This window comes from Spermophilus citellus, assembly GCF_964194105.1.
Source record: "Spermophilus citellus genome assembly, chromosome: 9".
NCBI lineage: Eukaryota > Metazoa > Chordata > Mammalia > Rodentia > Sciuridae > Spermophilus > Spermophilus citellus.
This window is the reverse complement of record NC_138191.1, coordinates 20,511,814-20,539,334: the sequence shown is the minus strand read 5'-3', so window position 1 is coordinate 20,539,334 and position 27,521 is coordinate 20,511,814. Positions and strand designations below refer to the sequence as shown.

Sequence of the window (27,521 nt, the reverse complement as noted above, 5' to 3'; positions counted from 1 at the left end):
TCTTTAAGTTTCATCTGAGGCTCTCCATCAAGGTTCATTTCAACCCCTCCATCAGGGGAAGGGCTGAAGAATACTGCCATGTTTGTACAGTAAATGTACAGCCAGGACCTGCAAAGAAAACCCAAACATGTTATGGGTTAAAAACAAGAGAATCCAAGAGCTGGCTGCAGTGGCAAACGCCTATAATCTCAGAGGCTCAGAAGGTGAGACAGAAGGATCTAGAGTTAGAAGTCAGCTTGAGCAACAGCAAGGTGCTAAGCCACTCAGTGAGACCCTGTCTCTTAATAAAATACAAAAAAGGGCTGCATATGTGGCTAAGTGTTTGAGTGCTTCTGACCCAAATATTTAAAAAAATAATAAAATAACCCAAGTAGAATTCATCAGGACTAAGGGAAGACAGCAGCTGTCATGATTCACTTACTGTTGAGAAACAAGTACTCAGCAGTCCACAACACTTGAAACTCCTTCACCTTTCAAACAAGGATTCACACACCTGAGTCTACAGCGTGGACTCAAGACAGAAATGAGGAGGTAGGGCTGAGTGCGCTAGGTAACAGTCTAACAGAATTAGAAGGTTGGAGATGTCATGGAATGTGGGAGCCTCTGCCTTCCGATTGGCTCATGATGGCTGATCCACTGGTTTCTTCAGAAGGTCAGTACAGACGTAGACCACCACTCATTGGGCAGTCTCAGTACTTGTGTACCCTCATGCCAATATTACCAACTTTTCTTTGTTCCCTTCTCCAAACACCATATTTCACATTACTCCTATAGGTATATGTTGAGAATCCTTGAAGTAGAAATGGTTTCCCAACAAGTTAAAATTATCTACAGGACTACCCAGTGGTCACCTCATTATTTCCTTAATAATAAAGTGGATCATAAGGTTTTTCCTCAAGGGAACAATGCAAAACTGTCAATGTAATAGAGCCATAATGTTCTTCTCTGAATATGCCATTATTTCAAAATCCACTAAAAATACAGAACAAAGAGTAAACCATGAGTGTTTGAAATTGTTTTCTGCACTCTCTCAATATTATTTTGTTATACTCCATTTTTATTGTGGCTTCTTTTCTCTCACTGGGACATCTGTTGGTGTACAGGACTCTGAAGGAATTCCTTACTTATTACAAAAGTTCCAATTGGCTCAGGCAATAGGAACATGGAAAGGAGAATAGAAACATGGAGGGGAGCCATGCTAAGTCTTTGTGAACCCTCAACTGTGGGACGCTCATTGGAAGAAGTTTTCCAGATCCCTCTTACTAAGTCCAAAGCAGATAATGTCCAGTGCTGACTCTGCTCTTCATGGCAATCCTCCCTTCACTAGGTCAGGCTACTGGTGTCTGCAATCAATGTTCTCACCTACTGAGAACCATGGCTGAATCTGAAGCAGATACATTAAGCTCTTTTCAGTAAGGATTGGATACCCTTCCTAGCATGCTGCAGGGAAATGAGCCCAGTGCTTTACCTGTCCAAGCTCAGCAAATGCATTCATTTGCTTTAACTCACTTATAATGTAAGTTCTCTATATACATGGAGATTTTACATTTTATACACACCACAGGGTAAACTGAGGAGCAAAGCAGGGGAGTTAGTTTATTCTGCTCCTATGAACACAAGAGTCATCGACTCTCATCCACTTGAATGTCAGAAAGCCAGGCTTTTAGCCACACCTTCCTCCCTTTTGACTGCAAACCTGAAAATTACTTCAATTATTTACCTGCATTTGAAATGAAGTTTGAGTAAAAACAAGAGTTGAACTTTGAGGAATGACAATATTAGTTTGTTTTGAAGTGGACAGAAAATGCTGAGGTCTAGCTAGAGAAAACATCACAATAATCTCCGCAAGGAAGAACTTATGTGTCTTACTTACCCTGCCTCTTTCTCCAGCTGGCCAGAACATACTCAGTATCTATTGATGTCATCAAAATCATCTTCGGATCTTGAGAATATGGATTTCTATGAGCCAAACTGGAGAGCAGGTGTTGGTCTGAGAAGTCATCCATCATTATGCTGGGACCTGTTGGAAACAACTAGTAGGGGGATCAACCTGACTACCAACATTTTTTTGATACAGCACTGGCTACACTCGCCAATGAGTCCACTATCAGTTCTTTCACTTGCTGTTTACAAGACTGATAGTTCTGTATAAGCTAAGATTATGTTCGACCCATCTCTGTGTTCACAGTTTCCAGTGAGGCCCAAGCACTGAGGCAGGTTACACTCAATGAATGCATAAAAGTGGTTGCATACCACAGTTATTACAATGAAGTCCCTTTACAGTGTCATCTAAAGCCTTCTAGTTAGTGTCCCCTTCAATGAGTCCACAAGTGCCACATACAGAGTCCTGCACATAACTCTGCAGATGTGAAGTAAAGAAAACTGTCTTGAGAACAGTTTGTTTCCCACCTATAATCCACATTGCACTCTAGGGTTTGTAATCAGTGCTTCTGTCAGTTTTAATTTTTTCAAAATTTTTAATTTGTATAAAAGTTAAAGGTTGACTGAAGAAAAGACTTACACATTGACTTATGCTTGTCCTAAAAGATAGGTGTTAGAAAAGCATCTATGTGCCAGTGATTTACGAAGACCATGCCTCCCAGGATAAAGAGGGAGTGGAACTGAGGGAGCTGGGAAGAAAAGGCAAAACAGCCTACAAAGTGTGTGATTTCAGGGACAGCGCCATGTGTTTAAAGGATAATTTTTATAGTATTTGGACACTGAGTTGGCTCTGCGTCAGTGTGGCAGTTACAGAGATGAGCAAGACAATAGCTTTGGATACAGAAAAGAGTTCGGAGTGAAAACCATAGAAGTGAGCCAACCTTATGCATAACCAAAGTTGAATTTTACACTCTCCTATCAAGTGAATATAGCTTCCTTCATGTGGAAAGTCCCACAGAACTTGTGCCTTGTAGGCCTCTTCCTGTCAATATTTTTACATCATATGATATATTGGTGTTGTTTGTGAAGCTGCTGTTTTTGCTATGGCAGAACTGTCCAGGATCTTGGGATAACACTGCAGAAAGAAGTTATTCATGTCATTCTCATTTTAGTTCTTTTAAAGGAACAACTGACTTTTTTTAAGGGAGAAAGTCCCCAAGACTTCTCAGACAGGTGATAAAAATGCTCAACAGAAAACAGGCAATACAGAGTGGTTTAGCAAGGGAAACCAGTGACACCAGCAGATGGTTTTTACCTTTGCAGCTATTTTGGCCTGTTTGTGTGCTCCTTTTTGTCTGACAATTACCCTCCCAGGATGATTCCCTGGGGGCCAGTGATTCAAGTGATGCTTTTTCTTCATCATGATGCTCTTCACTCTTTCCTACAACTGAATTTATAAAAGCCCCTTTAGATATTAAGCAATTCTACCTCACTCGTTAAAAACTAATGGAAGGTAGGAATCAAGAAAAGAAACAACGGATCCCCTTCCTGGTTACCAGAATGGATGGAATAAGTACATTCTGTACTTTTGCTCTTCCTTGGGACCTGCAAAGACAGACACAAAGAATAACAACAAAAACTTATCCTTATGTCCTGTTACCAACCTGGTACCAATTTATTCACAGGGTGAGTGTATTCTTTATGTGATGAAAGGAAACTCTGAGGAGTACACTCAAGGAACTCTTGGGGTGTATCTTCTGAGAAATGGAAAGGTGTCCTTTCCTTAGTCACTGGTCAGATATCCCTTGTTTGGTCAATTAATAGCATCATACTCTATTTTTTGAATCTGGTGAACAGCTGAAACTATTCATTATCCCAATGATCAAGAAAAACTTAAAGACTGGCTTGTAGAACACTTTCTTCAAGACTCAGACCTTACTCCAGAAGCTAGTTTCTTTGTAGATTTGAGATTATTTACAGGGACTGAAATAATGTGTGGGATCTATAGACCTTCCTTGAGGAAAGATCTTTTGTGCTACTGAGCAAACAGAATAATTTCTATTAAAGGGAGTGGAGTGTGTCAGGGTCTAGTCCAGGCCTTCAGGAATAATTCTAACACATTCATGAGGGACCATACAAAAATATCTCCCATGATACAATCAAGAGCACTAACCTATTTGTACACTCACCAATCCTCAAAGTAGACTTACTGTTCAGGATCAAAAATTAGCAAGGACATTATAGGAGAGATCACCTGTTACAGCTTGGAGGAAAGAGACCATGCTGATCTCTGTTCCACACATGCATCAGTGGTGCCTGTGGGACTGTTGCAATTTCCACAACCACACCACTCTGGTGATTCCTGTGTTCACCATCCTGAATTTTCACTGAACCCCAACAGAAATCTGACTGATATCAGTATAATTCTCTTTTAATGAACTACTCCCAAGCTGCATCAAGAGAAGTGACTTCATACTCACTAAGAGGTCAACACTGGAGCAGGGATGTTGGTGGATATCAGGCAGTTCACAGTAAATGGAGGATGTCTTACGGGTCTCATTAATGAGTCCTTCAGGGCTTCTTCCACTTCCTCCTTTTCCTCCTGTCCCTCTTTTTCAGCCTGGTGTGATGAAGGGTATTGTTAAATCAAGAAAGTCAGATGCAAGAGTCCCAGATGGTTCTCAAAGAGGCCTAAGGGAGTGGTCACAGAAGGTCAGGGGAACTACCTTCTAAAAGAAAGAAACTGGTCCACCTAGGATAATGGCAGAGTGCTGCTGCTTTCATGGCAGATCATAAAAGAAGATGCACTGACTAGAAAATGAGCTGAGGATGATGGATTCTCAATGCTCCCTATTTGATACAAGCATGGCCCACAGCACCGACAGAGAACACAACAGTGGCTCCAACTTTTCTATAAATTGCATTGATTTTTACACACTTCAGAAGTCAATGGACTTGAAGCACTGCAAAATCCAAAAGGTTTTATGCATTCTAGGATTCTTTCTCTACATATTGTGAATAGATATCATGTTTTTTCTGGTTCCATGGTATGAAATCCCTGCCAATATGCTAAAGCCACCCATGCATAAACCAGATATATATCTCATCCTCAATTTATCCATACAAGAGTGTAGACATAGATTCTGAGTTTAAAAACTTTAGTGAAGCTGATTATTTCTACCCTCATGAAGCCCAGCATAGGAGAGTCCCCCCCCCAAAAAAAAATCTTCTCAAATAAATGGGTGAATTTAGTGTGTTACTTTAAAGCTGAAGAGGATAACTTGGGCTGTAGCCATAAAAAAGACTTGGTGAGGGCTGGGGATGTGGCTCAAGCGGTAGCGCGCTCGCCTGGCATGCGTGCGGCCCGGGTTCGATCCTCAGCACCACATACCAACAAAGATGTTGTGTCTGCCGAGAACTAAAAAATAAATATTGAAAAATTCTCTCTCTCTCTCTCTCTCCTCTCTCACTCTCTCTTTAAAAAAAAAAAAAAAAAGACTTGGTGAAACTTATAAGAGCAAAAAATTACAGCAAATTGTTGGAAATTGTCTCATAAATTAGAAGCAATAATGCAATACCTTTCTTCCATCAATCACTCAATCAATGTACCTATATTTATACATAGGTGCGAGTGTATACATACATATACACAAATACACAGGTATTATATTTTATATCATATTGTGTACTTAGTTTTCAAAAATGAATTAAAGCCAAATTCTGTTTTATAGATTTTGTTGTTAAAAATGGAAGTGTACTCTTTATTTCTCACTTGAAAAAACAAATAGAACTTAAATCATATTAGATAACACATTATCCTTTACTTACACTTATCCTTATCCTTTACTTACACTTATCCTTATCCTTTACACCAACTATTAGGTAGTAACCAAAACATCTCTATTACACTTAACTAATTTTTCAACCATTATCTGTAAGAAAGACATTACACCGAACATAGCTACAAAAAGGAAGTTATATAAGTGGTGTAATCTTGAATAATTACATTAAGAATGAGATTTACTTATATATACAGTTATTCAAAACAATTGTTTAATATTTTTTTTCATTTTATATATGGTTGTCCTTGATGTGTACAGAATGGTTCCTGGAATTTTACAAAAGTACACTGATGCTCAAATCCCTTAAACCATATGGTATAGTATTTCCATATATTATACACACACACTTCCTGGTACTTTCAGTCATCTATGGATTTTGCATAAACCAAATACAATGACATAATACCTTTATTTTATTTTTATATAGTGCTGAGAATCAAACCCAGCTGAGCCACAACCCCAGCCCACCCTACAGCATTTTAAAAGTATCCGCATTATTCTGCAGTGATAATTTACTAGATTATAGACTAAGGTTTTGGTTTTACATATTTATTTTACTTCCAAGAACTCTTAAAATGATTAAGACCTTGTCTCCTTGCACTGGATTTCCTACCGCCTAGTTTTATCTCTCACAGTAGAGAAACATCAGTAAATATTTGTTAAATGAATGAGTTTATTGAAAGGTCTATCTATCTTGATTTCTAAGGTGCTATCTATTGTAATACTGTCTTTCAAGTCGACAAAAATTTTTCAGAAAAGAAAAACTATATTAAACATTTACCAATTTAAAAATGCACCTTAATTTAGGGAATATGAAAATGGAAAAGTATTTACATATCTGAATTGATGTAACCCAATAATGTCTAGAAAAGGGACTAAATATATTAAAATAAAGCATGTTCGCAAAACAAATTAATGGAAAACAAAATATTCCAAAATAAAACTGCATCTTCTGTTTTAGAAGATACTGCATGGAAAATGTTGCTTTTGTTCAGAAAAAGCTTTTAGTTCTAACCCAGTATGTTTTCTCTCTAAGCAGTTTTTTGCGAAAATACAACTGCTTCCATTTCTCCCTTCTTTCTTGATAATTACTTCACTCCCAAGTACTTATCTCATCTTTTCATCAATTATTACATTTCCCACCTTTCCGTTAATGATGCCTTTGCTTGGTTGCCTATAGGTAGAATTAAGATTAAGGATAAAGGCACATTATTTAAGTGAATTGCAATCATTTATGTTATTATTAAATGGAGAGCAAAAGACTGTTAAGGTGAAATTGGAATTTCTGGATTACTACCATCCTGTGGAAGTTATTAATCAGCTACATCACAATGGCCTGATGGACCATAAGAACTCAGAAGACTTCAATTATGTCACAAGGTCTACACTGCTGCAACAACTAACACTCTATGTCTTTAGAGGGTGAAAGAGGAAAGTATGTACCTAGTCTGGTGTTTAAAAATTTGTGTCTAATCTGCAGAGGAAAAAAGTAATTTAAGATCACTGTTTTACAGTATTAGCTTCATACCATAGCCATGTAAATTAGGAAAAAAGTAAAATTACATTTAATGATAAAAACTAGAAATTGAAATAATTTTATATTTATTTTAAATGCTAAATGTTCACACATACTTAATTTCATTTTGATGAAATTCTAATTCTCCAATTTTTAGATCTTGAAAATATGTTCAAAGTATACTATAAGGAATCACAAAATCATTATCTTTAACATTAAGATGTTCATTTAGACACAATATAGAATAATATAGCTCATATTAATTATCCTCCAACTCTAGGCACAAAATCAATGTGCTATTTTCACTGTGTGCCTAGTAAGGGCAACAATTAGTCAACAGTGAATCAGTTACCTATAAAAGTGTCATCAGTCTTATAACAGTACACAAGCTATTATATTTATGCTATAGTACAATAAATTATTTTGTTAGTTTGTAATTCTTGCAAGGATGAGTATATTAGTGGAGATCATTTTATACTTATAAGAACAAGATTAGATACATAGTTCCCTATAGCAATTTAAAAACAAAACCCAAAGCACATTTTTAAGAAAATGTGCCCCAAGATACACAGTTCCTTACTGTGTGTATCTGTTTCCTGTGGGTCTTGCTTCATGACCATTTTGTGCAGCTTGTGTGTGTCCAGTTACAGACAGAGATCTTTAAGGTTGCTAAATGTTGAATGGAATTTCAGTGGCTGCTTGACTGCAGAAGAGCATAGATAAAGGGTGTGATTATTTCACAGCTAAAAGAACACAAAGATATTACTTAAGCATAAATCAGCACAAAAAAATATCAAAAATGAAATTGATGATGTTCAATATTCAATATAACTATACAAGCAAAGACCGTTTACTACAGACTCATATGATTAATATGAAAATAACCTTATTACACAGGACACTTTTTCAATAGAAATACCTATCACGAGATTCCATACTTAACGTCATTTGAAAAATTAAAACAAGGGAAAAAACTGTTATTGCTTTGTTCTCAATAATGTGGTTCTATCACAAAGATTATTATTTTAAACTTTTTCTGGTTTGCTTAAGTATTAATGTAAAGCATAAGCTTATTAATTGAAGAAAAATTCACTATGGAATAACAATTTCTTCAAATAAATTTGCATATAACAATGCAGAATGATATTAGGATCACATGGTCATGCAAAAGTGCCTTTTTTTTTTGGTGGGGAGGGAGGGGGGCATACAATGGACTTAACTCAGGGGCACTCGACCAGTGAACCACATCCCTAGCCCTATTTTGTATTTTACTAGAGACAAGATCTCACTGAGTTGCTTAGCGCCTCTTTAAATTGCTGAGGCTGGCTTTGAATACCAGATCCTCCTGCCTCCACCTCCAGAGCCACTGGAATTACAGAGGGGCCCCCCAAGCCTGGCCAAAAGTTCCTTTCTTAATTTTCAGGATTTTTTCTCCTTTTAAAAAACAATTTATCAAAACTACACTGTTTTATCTCGCTCCAGTTTGAATGCCAACCATCAAGAGTACAAATAGTAAGAAATGCTGACAAGGATGCAGGGAAAAGGGAACAGGGACCCTCAGTGGAATCCTGAATTGATACAACCTCTATGGAAATCAATATGAAGGTTCTTGGATGGTGTAGTCATATTACCACCATATGCCCCAGCTACACCGCTCCACAGTATTTATCCAGAAGAACTCTTAGTTAGCACATACAGAGCAAACATAATCATGTTTATAAACATGCAGAACATGCACAATTCATGTTTATAGTAAAACAATTAACTAACGATAGCCAAGTCATACAAGCAGCCTAGGTGTCTGTCAACAGATGAAAAGACAAAAGACAATGTGATACATATAGACACAACAGAGTTTTACTGAGCCCTGGAAAACAAAACAAAATTATGTCACTAACAGGAAAATGAATGCATCTAGAGAACATCGTGTAACGTGAAATAAGCCAGACTCAGAGAGTGAGAGTCATCTGTTTCCATTCTACGTGGAAGGTAGAGAGAAGGGGGGGGGGGATGCAATATCTCATAAAGACAGAAGAGAGAACAGTAGTGTAAAGGATGGGGTCAAGACGCGGGAGGATGGGAGAGAAAGCGGAAGTACTAGGGAATGAAACTGACCAAACTGTGTTAAGTGCAGGTATAAATATATCCCAATGAAGAGGAGGAAGGGTCCGCAGAGGCGGCGGCGCTCGGGGGAGCGGAGTCTACCTGCGAGCAGAAGTCCGCGGCCCGGACGCCCAGCTTGACGCACGTGGGACGCTGGAGCTTGGTCTCGCTGCTGCGGCCGTCCATCTCGCACACCCGCGTGTCCACCGCCGCTGTGCTGCCCGCCTGCCCGCCTGCTGCCGGCGGAGGAGCGGTTCGCCGGGGAAGAGGTGGAAGGGAAGGGGGACCGACAGCGCGAAGGGGAGGAGGTCTCGGCAACGGAGTCTACAAAGGAGTCCCGCCCCCTGCGCGTCCGGAAGCTAAACAGGGAAAAGCGGAATCCCGGAGGCGACCACTCTGTGCGCCCCGCCCTCGTCCAGGAGCGCAGCTGGCGCCCCGCCTCCGCCTTCCCGGGTCTTCCCGACAGAGCGCAAGTGGGGGCAGCTGGGGAGTCCAGCCTCGCTTTGCGCTGGTTGGACGCAGTTCACTGTCTGCACTCAGCTCTCCCCAGCTCTGGGCGGTGAAGGCCAGTGAGAGTCAGCGAGGAGAAGCGGGTACGCCAAGCCAACTCTGTGCCTTGGAAGACACATGCCCAGACGTCCTTACTGACCAAGGCTCTAGAGCTCTGCAGGTTCCCACGTCCTGCACGTCAGGCAGATGGAAAGGGCGCTCTGCTCTTCTGCTTTGCTTCCACTGGCCGCTCGGGGCAAAGTAATTTCTTTTCCTATCTCTCACTTATAATATTTCTTCTGAGGCCTAAGGACCACCGCTTGTCACAGAAAGGAGAATCAGAGCTGTCATGGGGAAGACAGCTGGGGTTTGCATCTGTTCTCTCTCTCTCTCTCTCTCTCTCTCTCTCTCTCTCTCTCTCTCAACTTTTGCACACCACCACCACTGCTGGTTTATCTCTTGCAAGAGAAAACATACCTTATACATATTTACATATATATAGTAAATTCTAAATAAATAATAAAAGAATGAAAGGTAAATGAAGTATTAAGAGAGTTCTTTTTTCAAGTGACAAGAATTTTTGGCTAGCAGATTAGCAGTGGAAGAGAAATTAACCAAATCAGGGTCAACTGAGTATTTATACAAAAAAGACAAAATTGAAGTGCCAATCATATAGTCAGAAAACTTTCTACTGAGAAGTTTGCAATTTTATTAAATAGATATTAAATGGACATGTAAGTCATGTCCAAAGTATTGTATCTCAGTGTACTGTCAAGATTACAAAATTCACTTCTTTTATACGGGAGAAAAACAGTGTTTTTATATGTCATGTCAAACATGATGAGACTTCCCTGCAGGTACTGAAAGCTATATACTTAGCTTAGAAAAACAAAGAACACAAAATCAGATATTTTTATGTTTCATCGATTATCTTTTTCACTTTTTAGAAAAAGAAGGAATATTCATGATTACACAGGCCTCTCCCTAACCTCTTAAAGATTGAGTTGGGATAGGTGTCATAGGCATCACGTTCCTGGTCTTTTCAAAGCCCACAAGATGGTACCCCTATTTTGCATGAATTAGGCACAAATAGAACTTGCCTTCTTGGGTTTTCTATCTCTGTCCTTGATCTTCTTTGCCAAAATTTGGGTATGTAGAAATATTTGTGCATATTCCAATCTATGACAGTTTTATCATCTGTATAGTTTGTATTCAATTAGAGACCTTTCCTATGGAAATGTTACTAATTTTTATTAAAAGATTGCTATTGTTCATGTAAAACATGAAAAAAAATTCAGTGAATCTGATAGTGTGAACTCGGGGGACTAGATACTCAGAGCTATGACCAAGTAGAGGGATTCATGCAAAAAAGTGTGGTGCTTTCCTCTCCTGGGCTCAGTTCTGTTTCACACCCTCTTGCACTCCAGATGATCAGTGATGTCTCTCCGGCAAGTGCCCGTGCCTCACCTTTACTCTGAGAGGAGCCACCAGCTAAAGGGGAAGGGGCACGGATAGGTGCTGGGTCATTCCTTGTTATCCAGGAAGTTCCTCCAGGGTAGTTTAGCCACCTTGGCTCTGACAGGTTCCTTAAGGAGTAAGGATGCTTGTACAAATCAATGGTGCATAGAGAAAGCTGAGGGTCAATTTCTCAAGTCTCTCTAAGCCATGATCATTGCACTCTTGCGTCTCAGTATAGTTCATTATTTTGGGCCCCATTCCTAGACTTCAACTTCATCATTAATTCTCAATTGTGTACTTGCTCAAAGTTTTACACTGGAGGTTACTGTCCTTATGAAGAACTGCATGGCTTCCTAATAAGAATAACAGGAGATGGTAGAAAAATTAAACCTGATTTAAAACAACCTTAATATTTAATGTTTATTTTTAAAACTCAGCCTTTGCAAAAAGTCTCATCATAAGATAGCACCCAGAGAATGTGTCAGCTTGGATAAAAGGTATGAAATAAAGCCACAATAGAAAGGGAACCAGTCAAAATTACTAGGCTCATAACATATCACAGGCTCTTTGAATACTTTAAGAAATAAGCTGAAATTATTGCAGCTCATGGAGGATGACTGAGAACTTCCAAGACTGATAAAAGCTAATGTAATGGGTTGGAGGTAATGATGCTTTGTTGGGGGATGGGTGGGGGAATGAGTGGAATTGTCTCTGCTGCACCCTGGTTCCCAGGATGCCAATAGAAGTAAACACAGATTGGTTCATTAGGAAAGGCTCTTTACTGCAAAAACAGCATTTGCTCTAGAGCTAGGCTCCCCTGCATGTTGCCACCATAGCTGGCAAACAGGTTATCGGCCACATGGCAGTCTCTTTATCCCTACCTTATCCCCTCCCTGTTCCCCCACCCTTTGCCCTGTTCCTGACTCAGTGCATTCTCCTTTTCTTCAGTGACCAGCTAGGCCAACCAACATTTGTCACCATCTTTTCTCTTGGTACTAGACTGTTCTTGTTTTCATAATCACTTGCTATATATATTTTGGGTCTATTATTTCCATCATTTAGTTCTAGAAGGTTGCCACAGTATCAGCAGTAGATAACAAGTACCAGGCACCGTGCTAACTGCTTTGCTCACATTGTCTCATATAATCCTCACTATAGCTCTTCAGTGTGCACTGTCAGTATTTCCATTTACTCCGTGAGTAGTAACATGAAGTTACCAAAGGGAACTGGTGGAACTGGGATTTGAACCTGAGCAGGCTAGCCCAGGTTCTTCCTGGTGGGCCTTTCTCCCTGTAGACATAGGAAGTGGGCGAGGCTGCTGATGTGGGTGGTCTCCCTGTATGGTGTTGCAGGTGGAGTTGTGGGTTTGCACTGACTACCTAGTGGGAGACCCTGGAGTACAATGGATGGCCTATGGGCTTTGGGTCAGACAGACCCATTCCAAGCCTTATCTCTGCCATTTACTAGTAAATTACTCAATCTTTCCAAGGTTCATTTTTTATTACCTATAATAAATGTCACCTACTAGGATGATGTTATGCTCAAATGAGATAAATATTTGTATCAGTGCCTAGAAAATGAAAAACAACTCAATAAATGGTAACTAATAATTTTGCCATTATTATTGCTTTTGGCAGTACTGAGGAGGATTGACCTTAGGAGTTCTCCATCACTGAGAAACACCCCCAGCCCTTTCTAATATCCATTTAGTTATTTATCTCCCTAATTTGCTGAGGGTCCCACCAAGCCACTGAGCTGGCTCTGAATTTTCGATCCTCCTGCCTGAGCCTCCTGAGCCACCAGGACCACAGGTATGTGCCACCCTATTAATTTTGTTTTTATAATATATAAATCCTTAGTTGTCACTGATCTATCCTAAAAGTTCAAGATTAACAAAAAAAGGTTTAGGCTTAGTCAGTTTTGCAAAAGTTAATGATGCTGTATTGATTTGTTTCCCTCCAAAATTCACCATAACTGCAGGGCTGGGGAGGAGACATGGGATCTCTAATTCAAAACACTCCATCACTTCAGCTGGTCTGTTTTTTCTGTTATATGACAGGATCACAAATGTTAGGAAATTATGAGTTGGGCATGGTGGTGCATGCCACAATACCACAGCCTGGGAGGCTGAGGCAAGAGAACCACAAGTTCAAAGCCAGCTTCTGCAACCTAGGAGGTCCCTGTAACCCAAGGAGACCCTGTCCCAAACCACAAAATAAATAAGCAAAGGGCTGGGAATGTGGCCCCCCTGGACTCAATTCTCAGTACTCCCCCCACCTCCCAAAGTTAGAAAATAAAATTCTGGCTATAGAAATGGAATCTACAACAGTACATTCAAGGCCTGGTTCATCCAGTCATTGCATAAGCATTAGCTGAATGTCCACTAAATGTTAGGAACTATTACTGAAGCCAGATTTAAAGTTAGGTAGTCAGTGTAGTTAGGTAAATCGGGTCTAATACCAAGTGAAATCTAAAATGGAGGCCATGCTGAGAATGATTCTGGGAAACACAGGACAACTCATGGAATGTTAATGAAGCCCTGAAAAGGCCCTAGGCCAAAGTCCATTCCAAAGAAGTGTGAATGAAGTCCTTCCTGCTCAGACTACTTCTGTGGCCCACCTGTGTCCCACCCCTTGGGCCTTCCCACCTACATTTCATCACTGAAAGAAACTATAAAATGGGGAGACAACCACACTTCCATGGGTTCCACCTCTTGGGTCCCCTTCTTCCTCCGGGAGAAGTCTTTTCTGCTGTCCTTTAATAAACTTCTAATTTCTACTCTGACCTAGCCTTGGCGTGTGCTTTTCTGGTGTTATTCTTCAACATCGGGGAAGCAAGGACTCATCGACGGTCAACAGCATAACATCACTGGCGCCTGAGGTGTGGGGAAGAGTGGTGAGGCCTAGCACAAGTGCAATGACTGAGTAAGAGAGGAAGTGGGCTGAGCACAGGATCCTCGGAAACACTAACATTTAAGGAGTGGGAGGAAATTCTGCAGCTGAGACAGAGAAATAGCAATAGAAGAAGGACAAGAAGAAGAGAGCTGAGAAGGGGCAGTGGCCATGAGGCTGGACTAGATGAGGTGAGGGAGGCACAGCACTTGCCTGGGATCTCAAATTTAAAGGGGAACAAAAGTTGTGTACACAAAAGTACGACTTTCTTATATTTGATAAAGGGGCTAAAAGCATGCAATGGAGGAAGGATAGCATCTTCAACAAATGGTGCTGGGAAAACTGGAAATCCATATGCAACAAAATGAAACTGAATCCCTTTCTCTCGCCATGCACAAAAGTTAACTCAAAATGGATCAAGGAGCTTGATATCAAATCAGAGACTCTGCGTCTGATAGAAGAAAAAGTTGGCTACGATCTACATACTGTGGGGTCGGGCTCCAAATTCCTTAATAGGACACCCATAGCACAAGAGTTAATAACAAGAATCAACAAATGGGACTTACTTAAAACTAAAAAGTTTTTTTCTCAGCAAGAGAAACAATAAGAGAGGTAAATAGGGAGCCTACATCCTGGGAGCAAATTTTTACCCCTCACACTTCAGATAGAGCCCTAATATCCAGAGTATACAAAGAACTCAAAAAATTAAACAATAAGATAACAAATAACCCAATCAACAAATGGGCCAAGGACCTGAACAGACACTTCTCAGAGGAGGACATACAATCAATCAACAAGTACATGAAAAAATGCTCACCATCTCTAGCAGTCAGAGAAATGCAAATCAAAACCACCCTAAGATACCATCTCACTCCAGTAAGATTGGCAGCCATTATGAAGTCCAACAACAACAAGTGCTGGAGAGGATGCGGGGAAAAGGGTACACTTGTACATTGCTGGTGGGACTGCAAATTGGTGAGGCCAATTTGGAAAGCAGTATGGAGATTCCTGGGAAAGCTGGGAATGGATCCACCATTTGACCCAGCTATCGCCCTTCTCGGACTATTCCCTGAGGATCTTAAAAGAGCATACTATAGGGATACTGCCACATCAATGATCATAGCGGCACAATTCACAATAGCTAGACTGTGGAACCAACCTAGATGCCCTTCAATAGATGAATGGATAAAAAAAAATGTGGCATCTATACACAATGGAGTAATATGCAGCACTAAAAACTGACAAAATCATAGAATTTGCAGGGAAATGGATGGCATTAGAACAGATTATGCTAAGCAAAGCTAGCCAATCCTTAAAAAACAAATGCCAAATGTCTTCTTTGATATAAAGAGAGCAACTAAGAACAGAACAGGGAGGAAGAGCATGAGGAAAAGATTAACACTAAACACAGACGAGTCGGGGGAGAGAAAGGGAGAGAGAAGGGAAAGCATATGGAAATGGTAGGAGACCCTCAATGTTACACAAAATTACATATAAGAGGTTGTGAGGGGAAAGGGGGGGGGAACAAGGGAGAGAATTGAACAACAGCAGATGAGGTAGAGAGGGAAGATGGGAGGGGAGGGGAGGGGGGATAGTAGGGGATAGGAAAGGTAGCAGAATACAACAGTCACTAATATGCCATTATGTAAAAACGTGAGTGTGCAACCGATGTGATACTGCAATTTGTATTTGGGGTAAAAATGGGAGTTCATAACCCAATTGAGTCAAATGTATGAAAGATGATATATCATGAGCTTTGTAATGTTTTGAACAACCAATAAAACAAACAAACAAACAAAAAAAAGTTGTGTACAATGGCACATACCTATAATCCCAGTGACTTGGGCAGTTGAGGTAGGAGAAGTGTAAGCCTGAGGCTAGTCCTTGAAACCCAGCAAGACCCCCCCAAAAAAGGGGTGGGGATATAGCTCAGTGGTAAATCATCCTTGTAAAGGGCACCAAAAAACAACCCTCAGAAATAAAATCATATTTCAATGCAACATTTAAAATAATCAAATTAATATAAAATTCATGATGAACCAAATATCAACATTTTACATAAAAACAGGATCTGAATCTGCACCTGAGATCCTTCCTCACATACCTCACCCTGTGTTCAAATGAAAAATGTTAATTAAGACAAGAAAAGAAAACTGGAAGTCTAGATTTGGCTGCACAGAGTTTGCTGATAACCATGGTCAGCTTAAGTGTCATGACTTGAGGGTTGAGAAGCCAGATTATAGATACTGACATTTCTCAAAGCATGATCTGTAAACCATAGCATCAGAGTTATTGGGAGTGCTTGTTAGAAATAAAGGTCAAGGCCCTATACTTAATCTGTTAAATCAGAACCCTAGGGGTGGGTGGACGTAGGGAGGTAGACTAGTAATTTGTACTTGTAATTTTTAATTTTTTGCTGGGCTAGATTAAAACCCAGTGTTTCATGATGTTAGGTAAGCACTCTACCATGGAGCTATGTCCCCAACCTAAACCTTTATTTTAAACCTCTTTTATGCACACCAAAGGACAACATTAGGGTGAACCTAGAGACATATTCCCTTTGGTCTGTGTTCTAGGTCTGAATCTGATTAATAATTTTTTTAAAAAGTAGGTGCCCTTTCTCACTGAGTTATATCCTTGGCACTTTTTATTTTTTAAAAAGTTTATTTTGGTGGAGCTGGGTATCAAATCCAGGGCCCCATGCATGCCAAGCAAGCATTCTACCACGGAGCTCCATCCCCACATCTCCAGAAGCTCCTACTTTCCATTTTGAGACAAGGTCCTGCCAAGCCACCCAGGTGGCCCAGAACTTGTGATCTTTCCACCCCAGCACACCCATAGCTGGGATTACAGTCATGTGCCACCACACCAGGCTGTTTAATAATTTTATCAGTGACTTAAATGAAAGAAAAAAACAGCTCTGTTTAATTAAGCCTTCAGTTCTGCCCAGCTTCAGACTCTCTGCTTCATTCCCTCCTTTATTCTGCAAACAAGTGCCAGCCCTCCTAGATAATAGAAATGCAGAGCTGAACAATGAAGGAGACAGATGCAGCTCCTGGTCTCCCAGTGGGGGTAAAAGAGATATTGAGCAGGTAATAACAATCAGATGTTATGACTATCAGGACAGAGCGAGGGCTGTGAGTACAGGTAATGGGAACCTCAGGTTCTCGGGTAGTCTGAGGCTCAGTGAAGGGCTTTCTAAAAACTGATGTTTAAATTGAGGTCTGAATTTGGGAGTAGGACTTAGTCAAATAAGGAGGGAGTTTTCAGAAGGGGACGGGGTTCAGGCAAGGAGAAATCTCTATATTAAAAGGGTCTGACTTGGATGTAGTGGTGTACACCTATAAGTCAGTTATTAGAAAGACTGAGGCAGGAGGATTACAAGTCCGAGGGCCAGCTCTGGCAATTTAATGAGACCTTTTCTCAAAATAAAAAATACAGTAGTATGGTGACCCTGGGTTCAATCCTTTGTCCTGCCAAACAAAACAAAACAAATGAAATGGTCTGAGATGAATTCACAGGCAGGCAGACCAAGAATATCCCCAGATCTTACCATAATACAAACCACCTCAAAGATGTCCAAATCTGCTTTCAGTCTTGCTCTGCCTACAGGGCTCCTGAACACAGGAACCTCAAACTCAGCATGTCCCAAATCAAACTTAACTACACCTAAACTTGCTTCTTTTTTATGTTATCTTCCCATTCACCTAGTTTCCCAAGCCAGAAATATGAGAGTCATCCTGAGGCATGAGTGGAGAGAGTAGCTGGGTATATAAATATGGAGCCCAGATTCCAGAGGGAAATTATCATGAAAATGGATGAGACCACTTAGGGAGAACTTGATAGTGTGAGCAGAGAAGAGGGACAATTAAGGGAATATTTAAAGTTTTCCCTTAAAGAAGAAAAAAGGAAGGAACAAAGAGATTTGGCATCACAGAAACCCAGGGAAGAGGGTTTTGAGAAGTGGGAAAGTTTGATTGACAAATGCCACTCAGGTCATGTATAAGGAAAGAGGATGTAGTCACTGGGCTCCGCCATTAGAAAACCATTGGCAATCTTGACAAGACCAGCATCAGTAGAGTCAGGGCAACAGGGATTAGACTGTAATAGGCAGAGGAGGAACCAGGAGAGGATGTGGAGACAGGGAGAGTAAATAGCCTTTTCAACAAGCTTCACTATGAAGGGCAGGATCTGGGTGCAACTTATGTTTGAGGCATGGGTTTAATTTTATTTTTAAGGCAAAAGAGATTCCATCATACAAAATACTGATGAAAAAAAAAGTTGGTAATGAGGCAAAGAAGAAAATACAGGAGAGAAAAAATAAAGTCCTTGAGGAGATGGGAAGGGAATCAAATGTTGAACAAATGAGAATTAGTCCTAAGAAAGAATACCGACTTCAACTCTGATGGGAGCAAAAAGATATGGAGGTCAGACTGGGGACACACTTACAGGTTGGGAAGATAGGAAGTCAATGGAGTCCTTGACATTGGGGATATACATATTTTTTTAATCATCAAATGTCCTGTTTTAAAATATTAGAGAATATCAAGAGAAAAGCTCCCTTAAAAATGTTCTCTTTTTTTCTTCTTTTGAAATTTCCTATTGTTTCGACCATGCAGCAAAGGCTACCTGCTTCTAAGGCAGGATCAACCTTACAAGGAACAAGCTGGATCCTTGGCAAAACTCCTGCTTCAATTCAGGGGAAGTCTTGCTTTGGTGGGTTTGAATGAAATTGTTGAGGATGTGATTCCTTGTGACTTTGCCAGCATCGTCCCACTCTTGTAAAAAGCTTAAGAGCCTGCTAATTGCTGCCTGTTCTTTTATAGAAGTCATGATCAATCAGTAGTCCTGAGGTTGGCTCACTACCCCCAGAGAACACTGGATATGTGATTCCAGGAAGGGTGTCCACTTAGCCTAGCCAAGCAAGACAACTGGGTGGACAACTGTGTATCAATCTCCAGCCCTGGAACTGAAGCTGGTAGTGGATAGTGGAGGCAGCTGGACAATGAAACCAAAGGGCACTGTCTTCAAGAATGCAATCCAGAGAGGTGAGACCCTCTGGGTTGGCAGAAAAGGACACTCCAGGCTTTCTACCTACACAGCTCTGTGAGGGGACACATTTTCTATTTATGGCTCAATTTAAATTTTTTGATGTTCCATAAATAAGATTATATAAATAATATAAGTAAATTATATAAATAATCTTATTTATGGAACCCACCCCTCCCTCTCCCCCTCTCTCTCTCTCTCTCTCTCTCTATATATATATATATATATATATATATATTAAAAAAATCTGGTGTTTCAAAACTCAGCAGCTGCCAGGAGTGGTGGCTCACACCTGTAATCGAGCAGCTGGGGAAGCTGAGGCAGGAGGATCATGAGTTCAAAGGGAGCCTCAGCAATTGAGTGACACCCTGTCTCTAAATAAAATGCAAAATGGAGCTGAGGACATGGCTTAGTGGTTGAGTGCCACTGAGTTCAATCCCAGACACGCCCCCCTCCCCCCAAAAAAAACCCCAGAAACTGAAAACTACCCTCTTGGCTCCTTGCTGGTAGACCCTCTTCTTTCTCCTTTCTGTTGCTATCCCCTCCCTACACGACTGTCCAAGGCTCCCAACTCTTTTTTTTCAGATGCTCCAAAGTGAGTCCCTCAAAAAAGCAACCATTATCCACGGGAATTAAAAAAGAAAAGGCTGTCTAGCGCCAGGTGGGGAACATTTTAATTAGATAGGAAGCTCCTTTCAAGTCCTCTTCTAATTTTCTAAATTTCTCCGTGAAGAGGAGGAAATCACAAAGAACTTTTCACGATCTCCAAGGGCATCAACCCTGCGATTCTGGGCGCGCTGCTCAGGCTCCTCTCGCCTTCTCCCAGGACCAACTCCGCTGGGATTCCCTACACTGAGGCGCAAAATCCTGGGCACCTGCGCCCCCTACTGGCCTCAATAGACACTCGGAAGCGCGCGATTCTTCCGGTCAAACGTGGGTGACAGTTAAGAATCTAAGTAACTGACTGAACTGCTCCCAACCGCTTGAACCCAGGACTGGAAACAGAATCTGATCATCCCACCTCTGAGCTAAATAACACCTTTTCCTATTTTCTACTTGTACGGAAATAGGACAATAGGTCCAAATAGAAGCAGGTGTCCTGGCTAAGGATTTGGTGGTCAGCGGCTTAGGGTCACCTGAGGACAGAGGGGGGTCTTGCAGGGTCATGGGGCTCATTGGCCACGGGGTGGAGACCTCCAGTGCCAGCAAACATGGAGCCCTCAGAGTCACCGGGGACAGGATCTCCCAAGCTTGGACACCCAGATTCAAAGTATCCAGTTTCTCAGTGGTTGTGGCCTCAGGCTCCTGAATTAATGAGGAGCCAGGGGACATCACTGGGGGACAGGGCTGAGTGGACAAACAGCAGGGGACCATGGAGGACTAAGGGAGCAGCCACTGTCAAGAACAGTCTCTTTCCCTGTCCTGAATCCTGCTTGTCCCCTCAAGTAGAACTTGGAGAGAAAACCAAGTCCCACTTAAGGAGTGAGAGAAAATGGGCTTTACCCCAACTAGACAAAAGGTTCCACCTAGAATTAAACTCTGATTGTTGGACTTAAAGTGTCCAGAGTGCTCACCATTACTGCATGGAACCACAGTAATGAACAAGTCCCAACTCTCCCTAGATTTGCAAGCCCTTTCTCAGGCTCCATCAAGCCCCAGCTTTTCTTCCTCCAGTGAGTACAGATATTACTCAGCTATTGCTCTATGGGTCCTCTAATCCATAAACACATTATATCTCCTAATTTAGGTGTTCGTTTATCCTTTTTAAATTCTTTGCCACTTATACACTCTAATTTTTTTGAAGTATTTCATTTTGGGAAAACCATTTTAAATGGTATTGATTTTAAAAGTTTGCTTTCTAGTTGTATATTGCTATTAATAGAAATACATTTTTGTTCATGTACACTGTACCCTACAACTCAGCTAATCCTGCTCATTAGTTTTTAATATTTTGGGGAGTTTTCATCCAGAATCTTTGGGATCTTCTCTATGGACAATCATATCATCTGTGATAGAAACAGTTTTATCTCTGCCTTTCCCAGAATGGATGCCTTTTCTTGTTCTGCACTGTCTCATTGTTAGGACTGACATAGAATGCTGATGTGACTGGTGAGGGTGGACACCTTGCCTTGTTACCAGTGTGATGGGGAGAGCATTTGGTTTTCTCCCGGAAGTGTGATGAGTGTGATGTTAGCTATTCCATTTCGTAGATACATCCTTTATCAGTTTGAGGATTTTTTCTTCTATTCATAATATGCTGCTACTTTTTTTATCACCAGTAGATGTTCTCACTGAACTGCCTTTGTCCCTTTGTTAATAATCAATTGGCCATACTGATGGGGCCCTATTTATGTAGCCTAATCTTTTTGTTATTTTCATCTTTGTGCTTATCCCTTTGCCCATAGTACAATATCTTGTTAACTGTAGCTTTATAGTAAGTCTTACAATTGGGTAGTGTAATACATTGTCAAATATAGTTACTATGCCAACTGATATTATTATGTAGTTTTAGTATTTAAACTATCGACATAGTGAATTATAACAATTGATTATTTTACAGAGACCCGTCAGGCATCCCTGGGATTAACCCAGCAAATAGGGAAGTTTCTCCCCACAAAAAAGAGAACCAATAAGATATATAGATATGAGAGGATGCATTATTAGAATTGACCCACAATTGTGAAGGCCAGGAAGTCCCATGATATGCCATCAAAGCTGGAGACCCAGATGTAATTCAGTCTGAGTCCACAGGCTTAAGAAGCAGGGAGTTTCACTGCAGAGTTGAAGTGATGACAGTCCCAGCTCCAGAAGACAAAGTGAATTAGTTATTCCTCCATCTTGATTATCATTTCTGTTGTTATTCTTTGCAGTATTGGAGATTGACTCCAGAGCCTTCTACATACGAGGCAAGCAATCTGCCACCGAGATACATTCCAGCCATTTTTATTTTATTTTGTGACAGGATCTCATTGAGTTTTCCAGGCTGGCCTTGAACTTGAGATCCTTTTGCCTCAGCCTCTCAAAGAAGTGGGAGTACAGGTGTGAGCCATCATGCTCAGTTCTCTATCTTTATTTTTATGGGACCGTGGATGAATTGAATAATGTGTGTCCACATCAGTGAAGATGGATCTTCTTTCCCAGTCCTGAGTCAAATACTAATCTTTACACAGGCAGAAAAAATGTCTCACCAGTTATTGGTGTGTACCTTAATGCAGTTGAATTCACATTAGAAAAAAATTATCACACCCACTTTATTGTATTGCTCATTTTGTATATTGCTGGAATTAATTTGTTAATACTTTATTACAAACTTGCATGTATGTTCATGAGGGTTACTGATCTATAGGTTTTGGGGTTCTTTGGTTGTTTTTAGAAGGCAGGGATCTCTTTTGTATTAAGGTCATGCTGACTTCACAAAATGAATAATGAAGTATTTCCTCCTTTTCCATCTTCTGAAAAAAATTCTGTAGCTTTTGTAATTTTTTTCTTTAATTGTTAACAGAATTACCCAGTTAATCAATATGGACCTCCAGATTATTTTTTATTATTAATATGGTTTTAATAATAGAGCACTATTCAGGTTTTTTGTTTCATTTTGAGTTAGTTTAGTAGCTTGGGGTTTTCCAGAAATGAATCCACATTTGAATTCATATGTATAGGGTAGTTCATAATGTTACAATATTCCCATATTATGCTCTTGATATTTTTAGGATCTTTAATGATATCCCATTGCCATTCCTGATAATACTAATTGTGTTTTCCTTCTTTTTCCATAAATACCAGTTATAATTTAACATTGTTTACTTTCTCAGAGAATAACATTTTCAAAAATTAGAGGAAGAATTGTGGAAGAGAGGATCTAAACAGTGGAGTTGGAGATTCAGAAGAACCACTGAGAAGGTAATGAAGGTAATGCATGAGAACTGATATGTCAGTTAACTGAAGGGTGACCTCAAAGAAAGAAGTGCTGGACTCACACAGGGACTTATTCCTTGTGGTTCTGCTTCCAGATATCTGGGTATGGGTCTCGTGCCACTGCAGGTCTATGCTGGCAGCAGTCACGAAGGAGAGCTCCATGCAAATGGAGGAGAGCAAGGGAAAGCTGGAACCCACCAGTTCCTCTCCATCTCTTCATCACCACATTAAACCAGAAGAGTCCTAAAATTATAATGTAGACTTACTTTCATACACATTTATTTTATAATTAATTAGGTATATATGACATCAGAATGCACTTTGATTCATTGTACACAGTTGCATCACAACTTTTCATTTCTCTGGTTGTACATTTCTCTTTTAACTAATTTCTTTTGGGGCAATTCTGAGAAGTGTACAACAAAGGAAATTCTGTGGAACTTAGTTCCAATTAAGCTGAGTTGACAGGGCACAAAATACAAGATCCTTTAAAACAGATTTCCAGACAAGGAATATTACCAGAACAAAAGGTGATCTTTCATAATTATAAAGAAATTGATATTGTTAAAAAATTTCTTTAGTTGTTGATAGACATTTATTTTATTTATTTTTATGTGGTGCTGAGGAGTGGACCCAGTGACTCACACATGCTAGGCATGCAGCTACCACTGAGCCACAACCCCAGCCCAGGAGTTGATATTTTAAGAAAACATGAAATTCATAAATGTGCATGCATAAGAGCTTCAAAAATGGAGAAAAATGACAAGAACTAAAGGAAATCTACCATCACTATATAGAGTTATAAACATTTGTTGTCTGTAAATGGTAGAACAAGTACAAGAAAAGAAAAAAAAGTGTATGGCTATAAATGATTTAAATACCACAAAGATTTAAAGAGTATTATATCCAGCAGATATTAAAGACTTATTCATTTCAGGATTACATGGAACATTCACCAAAGTAAACTGTAAGGTACATCGTGGTTATAGTTTTAATCTTGTATTTTCCACACATACTTAAGTGCTGAATGTTGGGTCCCTCACTGATGGCTCTATTAGGAGTGGTGGAAACTTTGGGAACTGGGACCTATTTTGAGGAAGTAAAGTCATTGGAGGCATGTCCTGGAAGGGGGCAATAAGGACTTGGACCTCTTCTGCTCTCTCACTTCCCACACACCATGATGTGAACACCTTTGCTCCACCACATGACTCAGACCAAAGTGTTTGGCTTCACCACAGGTCAAAGGAAAGGGGCTAAGAATCCATTTCAAAACATTTTGCTTAAACACATCTTTTCTTCTTTTAAGTTGTTTATCTTAGGTATTTTGTCACAGTGTTGGCAAGTTAACTCATACAATCATAAAGTGAGTCTCAAGATTTTCTTAAGAATTTTTTTCAGAGTATATTATTTGACAACAGAATTATGTGTCAACAATGTAAATATCTGAAAGATAACCAAACCTTTTGGAATTGAGTAATGTATTTCTTTTAAAAATACATGTGGGTTAAAGAAGATAATTACAAGGGAAATTGGAAATTATGTTGAGCTGATGGATAGCTTGAGATTCAACCAAGCAACAGCAATAGCAGGTAGTTGAAGAAGTTCTTAAAAGAGCATTTCTATTTCCACCTGCTTACATTAGAAAAAGACACAGGGATAAAATCAATGAAGTCTTGAGCTCCCACCTTGAGAAGCTACAATAAAGAAAGGAAATAAGCCAAAGTAAATGGATGAAGAGAAATAATAAAGATAGGAGGAAAAATAAAATAGAAAATGATGACACCATAAAGAAAATCAAGAAAACAGAAAATGATTCTTCAAAAAGCTGAGAGCAAGACCAAGCAAGAGAGAGAAGTGCAATAAGCAATACCAAATACAACAGGCATCTCAACAGATCCTAACATACTACAATAACGTAGTATTGTGTATCTTTCTGTAAGGATCTATTGTATAAAAAACAAAGACAACATAGATTAAAACAATGACAACACAGATTTTAAAAAAAACTTGAAAAACAAATAATCAAAATTCATACCAGCAAAAAGTGAAAAATCTGAACAGCTATATACGTATGATAGTAACTAAATTCATAAAAACGTATCAAATGTACTCTAAAAATATTACTTCACTGATGATTATGTAAAATATTTAAGAAATAATACTAATCTTATACAAAGTTTTTCTGATAGCATGCCCTGGATATGTGATACAGCCAAACCCATCTTATGAGGTCAGAAGGATCCTGGTCACAAAATACCCAAACAACACTTAAATGTTTTATTAAAACTTATGACCAGTATCACTTCTTCAGTGCTGGTGATTAAACCCAGGGCCTGTGAACCCTAATCAAGGATTCTACTGCTGAGCAAGGACCTCAATCATCACAAGGACATTTTGAGATAATAAAATGACAAACTAATATCCTTCATGAACAGAGACATAATAAACACCACCAAATATTAGGAAAGTAAATCTCAAAATATAACAAAATGGACATGGTATTGGGGGAGCGCCTGTGTGTGGAGCTGATCTCTGGGGCTGCTGTCCTTCGTGTGTCCTTTGGTCACCTTATGCCACAGGCTGTGGTTGCCGACTTCCACTGGGCTAGGAGTCCCTGAGGACTGTGGCAGCATGCCACTTTTTCAGGCCTCAGTGTTGCCTGAATCTCCATCTGATGCGCCACCTTGCGGAGGAGCTGAGGCGCTGGGACCAGCTGCAGAGCGAGTCTTTGGGGAGATAATCCTGCAGTTCCTGGACACAGTGGCACATGGAATGTTGACATATCCAACCAGACCCTGAAGGACAAATATGATGCCCTGCAGGGCACTTCTACTGCCATGGAGGAGAAACTGAGGACAACTACTGCAGAGAACCAGGAGCCAGTCACTAGGCAGATGGCCAACAAGGCCCAGGAAGCCAGCTGCCTCAATGCAGAGAAGGAAAAGGACTCCAGGAGACAGCAAGCCTGGCTGCAGAAAGAGCTTACTGAAGCCACAAAGGAACTGCTGCCCGTTGAACAGGATGATGACACTGAAATCATTGTGGATGGGACAGAGCACACAGAGGAGATCTCCCCTGTGCAAGCTATCAGTAGAGCAGCTGCTAAGTGACCCTCACAGCCTGCTGGAGGCCTTCTGGATTCTATCACTAATACCTTTGGGAGGTGCTTTGTCTCTCCGTTTCCAGTCCCCCAAGGCAATGTGGGCACTCATCTTGGTTCTGGTAAACATATGAGGGTACCAACTATTGCCTTATGTGTCTTTGATGCACACGATGGGGAAGTTAATGCTGTGCAGTTCAGTCCAGGTTCAGGGTTACTGACCATGGGTAGATGGAAGTGTTAAGTTATGGGAAGGATTTAGAGACAAATTTGAGTTCAAAACCTACCTATCTGGTAATAATGGTGGAATTACAAGCATTGAATTTTTAATTTTTTGCTGTTTTTTTTTTTTTTTTTACTTTTTACTGCTTCTTTTTAGTTATACATAACATTTGATAGTGCTGGGGCTTACAACTTCAAATGATTTTGCAAGCTGAATCTGGACTGTGGATTATTATTGATTATGGCACATGCTCACAGGACATAGTGGGGAAGTGCTCTCTGCTAATTTCCTGTTGGACAATGCATGGATATCTCAGGAAGTCATGACCTGACTCTCAAACTCTGGGATCTATGCAAGAAAGCATAAAGACAGCATTTGCAGGATTCAGTTGCAATGATGTTGTTTTCACAGAGCAATGTGTGATGAGTGGGCATTTTGACAAGAAAAGTCATTTCTGGGACATTCCATCAGAGAGCGTGGCTTGAGAAATGGAGCTGTTGGGGAAAATCTTTGCGTTGGATCTAAACCCAGAAAGGACTGAACTTCTGAGCTCTTCCCATGATGACATGCTGAAAATCATTAATTCTCAGACAAATGCCCTCAAGCAGAGGTTCAGTGCGCCTGGATTCAAGTGCAGGTCTGACTATAGATGGCAGTTATGTGGCAGCAGGCTTGGCCAAGGGCTCTCTCTACTCTCTATGTCTGGATTGTGCTCACGGGGGAAAGAGATTCTTTCAAAAACAGCATAGCTGCTCCCTTAGGCTGGATTCAGTGAGGCCCGACTGCTAAGGGAGCTAGACTTATAGCGCATGGAGAAGTTCTCCAGAATTCTTTTGCTGTCAAGTAGTCCCTGCTTGGGTGGGTGCAGCTGGACTTGGAATGCACTGGGTCTGGTTTGCAGTCTTGACTCCAGTGCTCTTCTGGAGCTCCTCCATCAACACTGTGGTGTGGTCTCCCTCCAATGTGCGTGTTGTCAGTGTGGACAAAAGCAGCAAAGCTGTGCTGAGGGCATAGACTTGATGACCTTTAGGAGAGGTGCAGGGATTCACACAAG

General features: G+C 40.4%; 2 pseudogenes across 2 annotated transcripts in view; one reads left to right on the top strand and one right to left on the bottom strand.

The window, feature by feature from the left end:
• The first annotated feature begins 127 nt into the window (after positions 1 to 127).
• LOC308655456 (autophagy-related protein 16-1-like) lies at positions 128 to 27,256 on the top strand (annotated as a pseudogene). The gene is made up of 6 exons: positions 128 to 203; positions 9,396 to 9,935; positions 19,965 to 20,162; positions 25,893 to 26,250; positions 26,308 to 26,583; positions 26,644 to 27,256. The product of its transcript is annotated as an autophagy-related protein 16-1-like (transcript).
• Positions 17,084 to 27,521, bottom strand: part of LOC308656637 (protein SET-like) — a 119,174-nt pseudogene continuing 108,736 nt past the window's right edge. Inside the window, exon 2 of the transcript XR_014024287.1 lies at positions 17,084 to 17,098. The product of XR_014024287.1 is annotated as a protein SET-like (transcript). The remainder of the gene's footprint in view (positions 17,099 to 27,521) is intronic.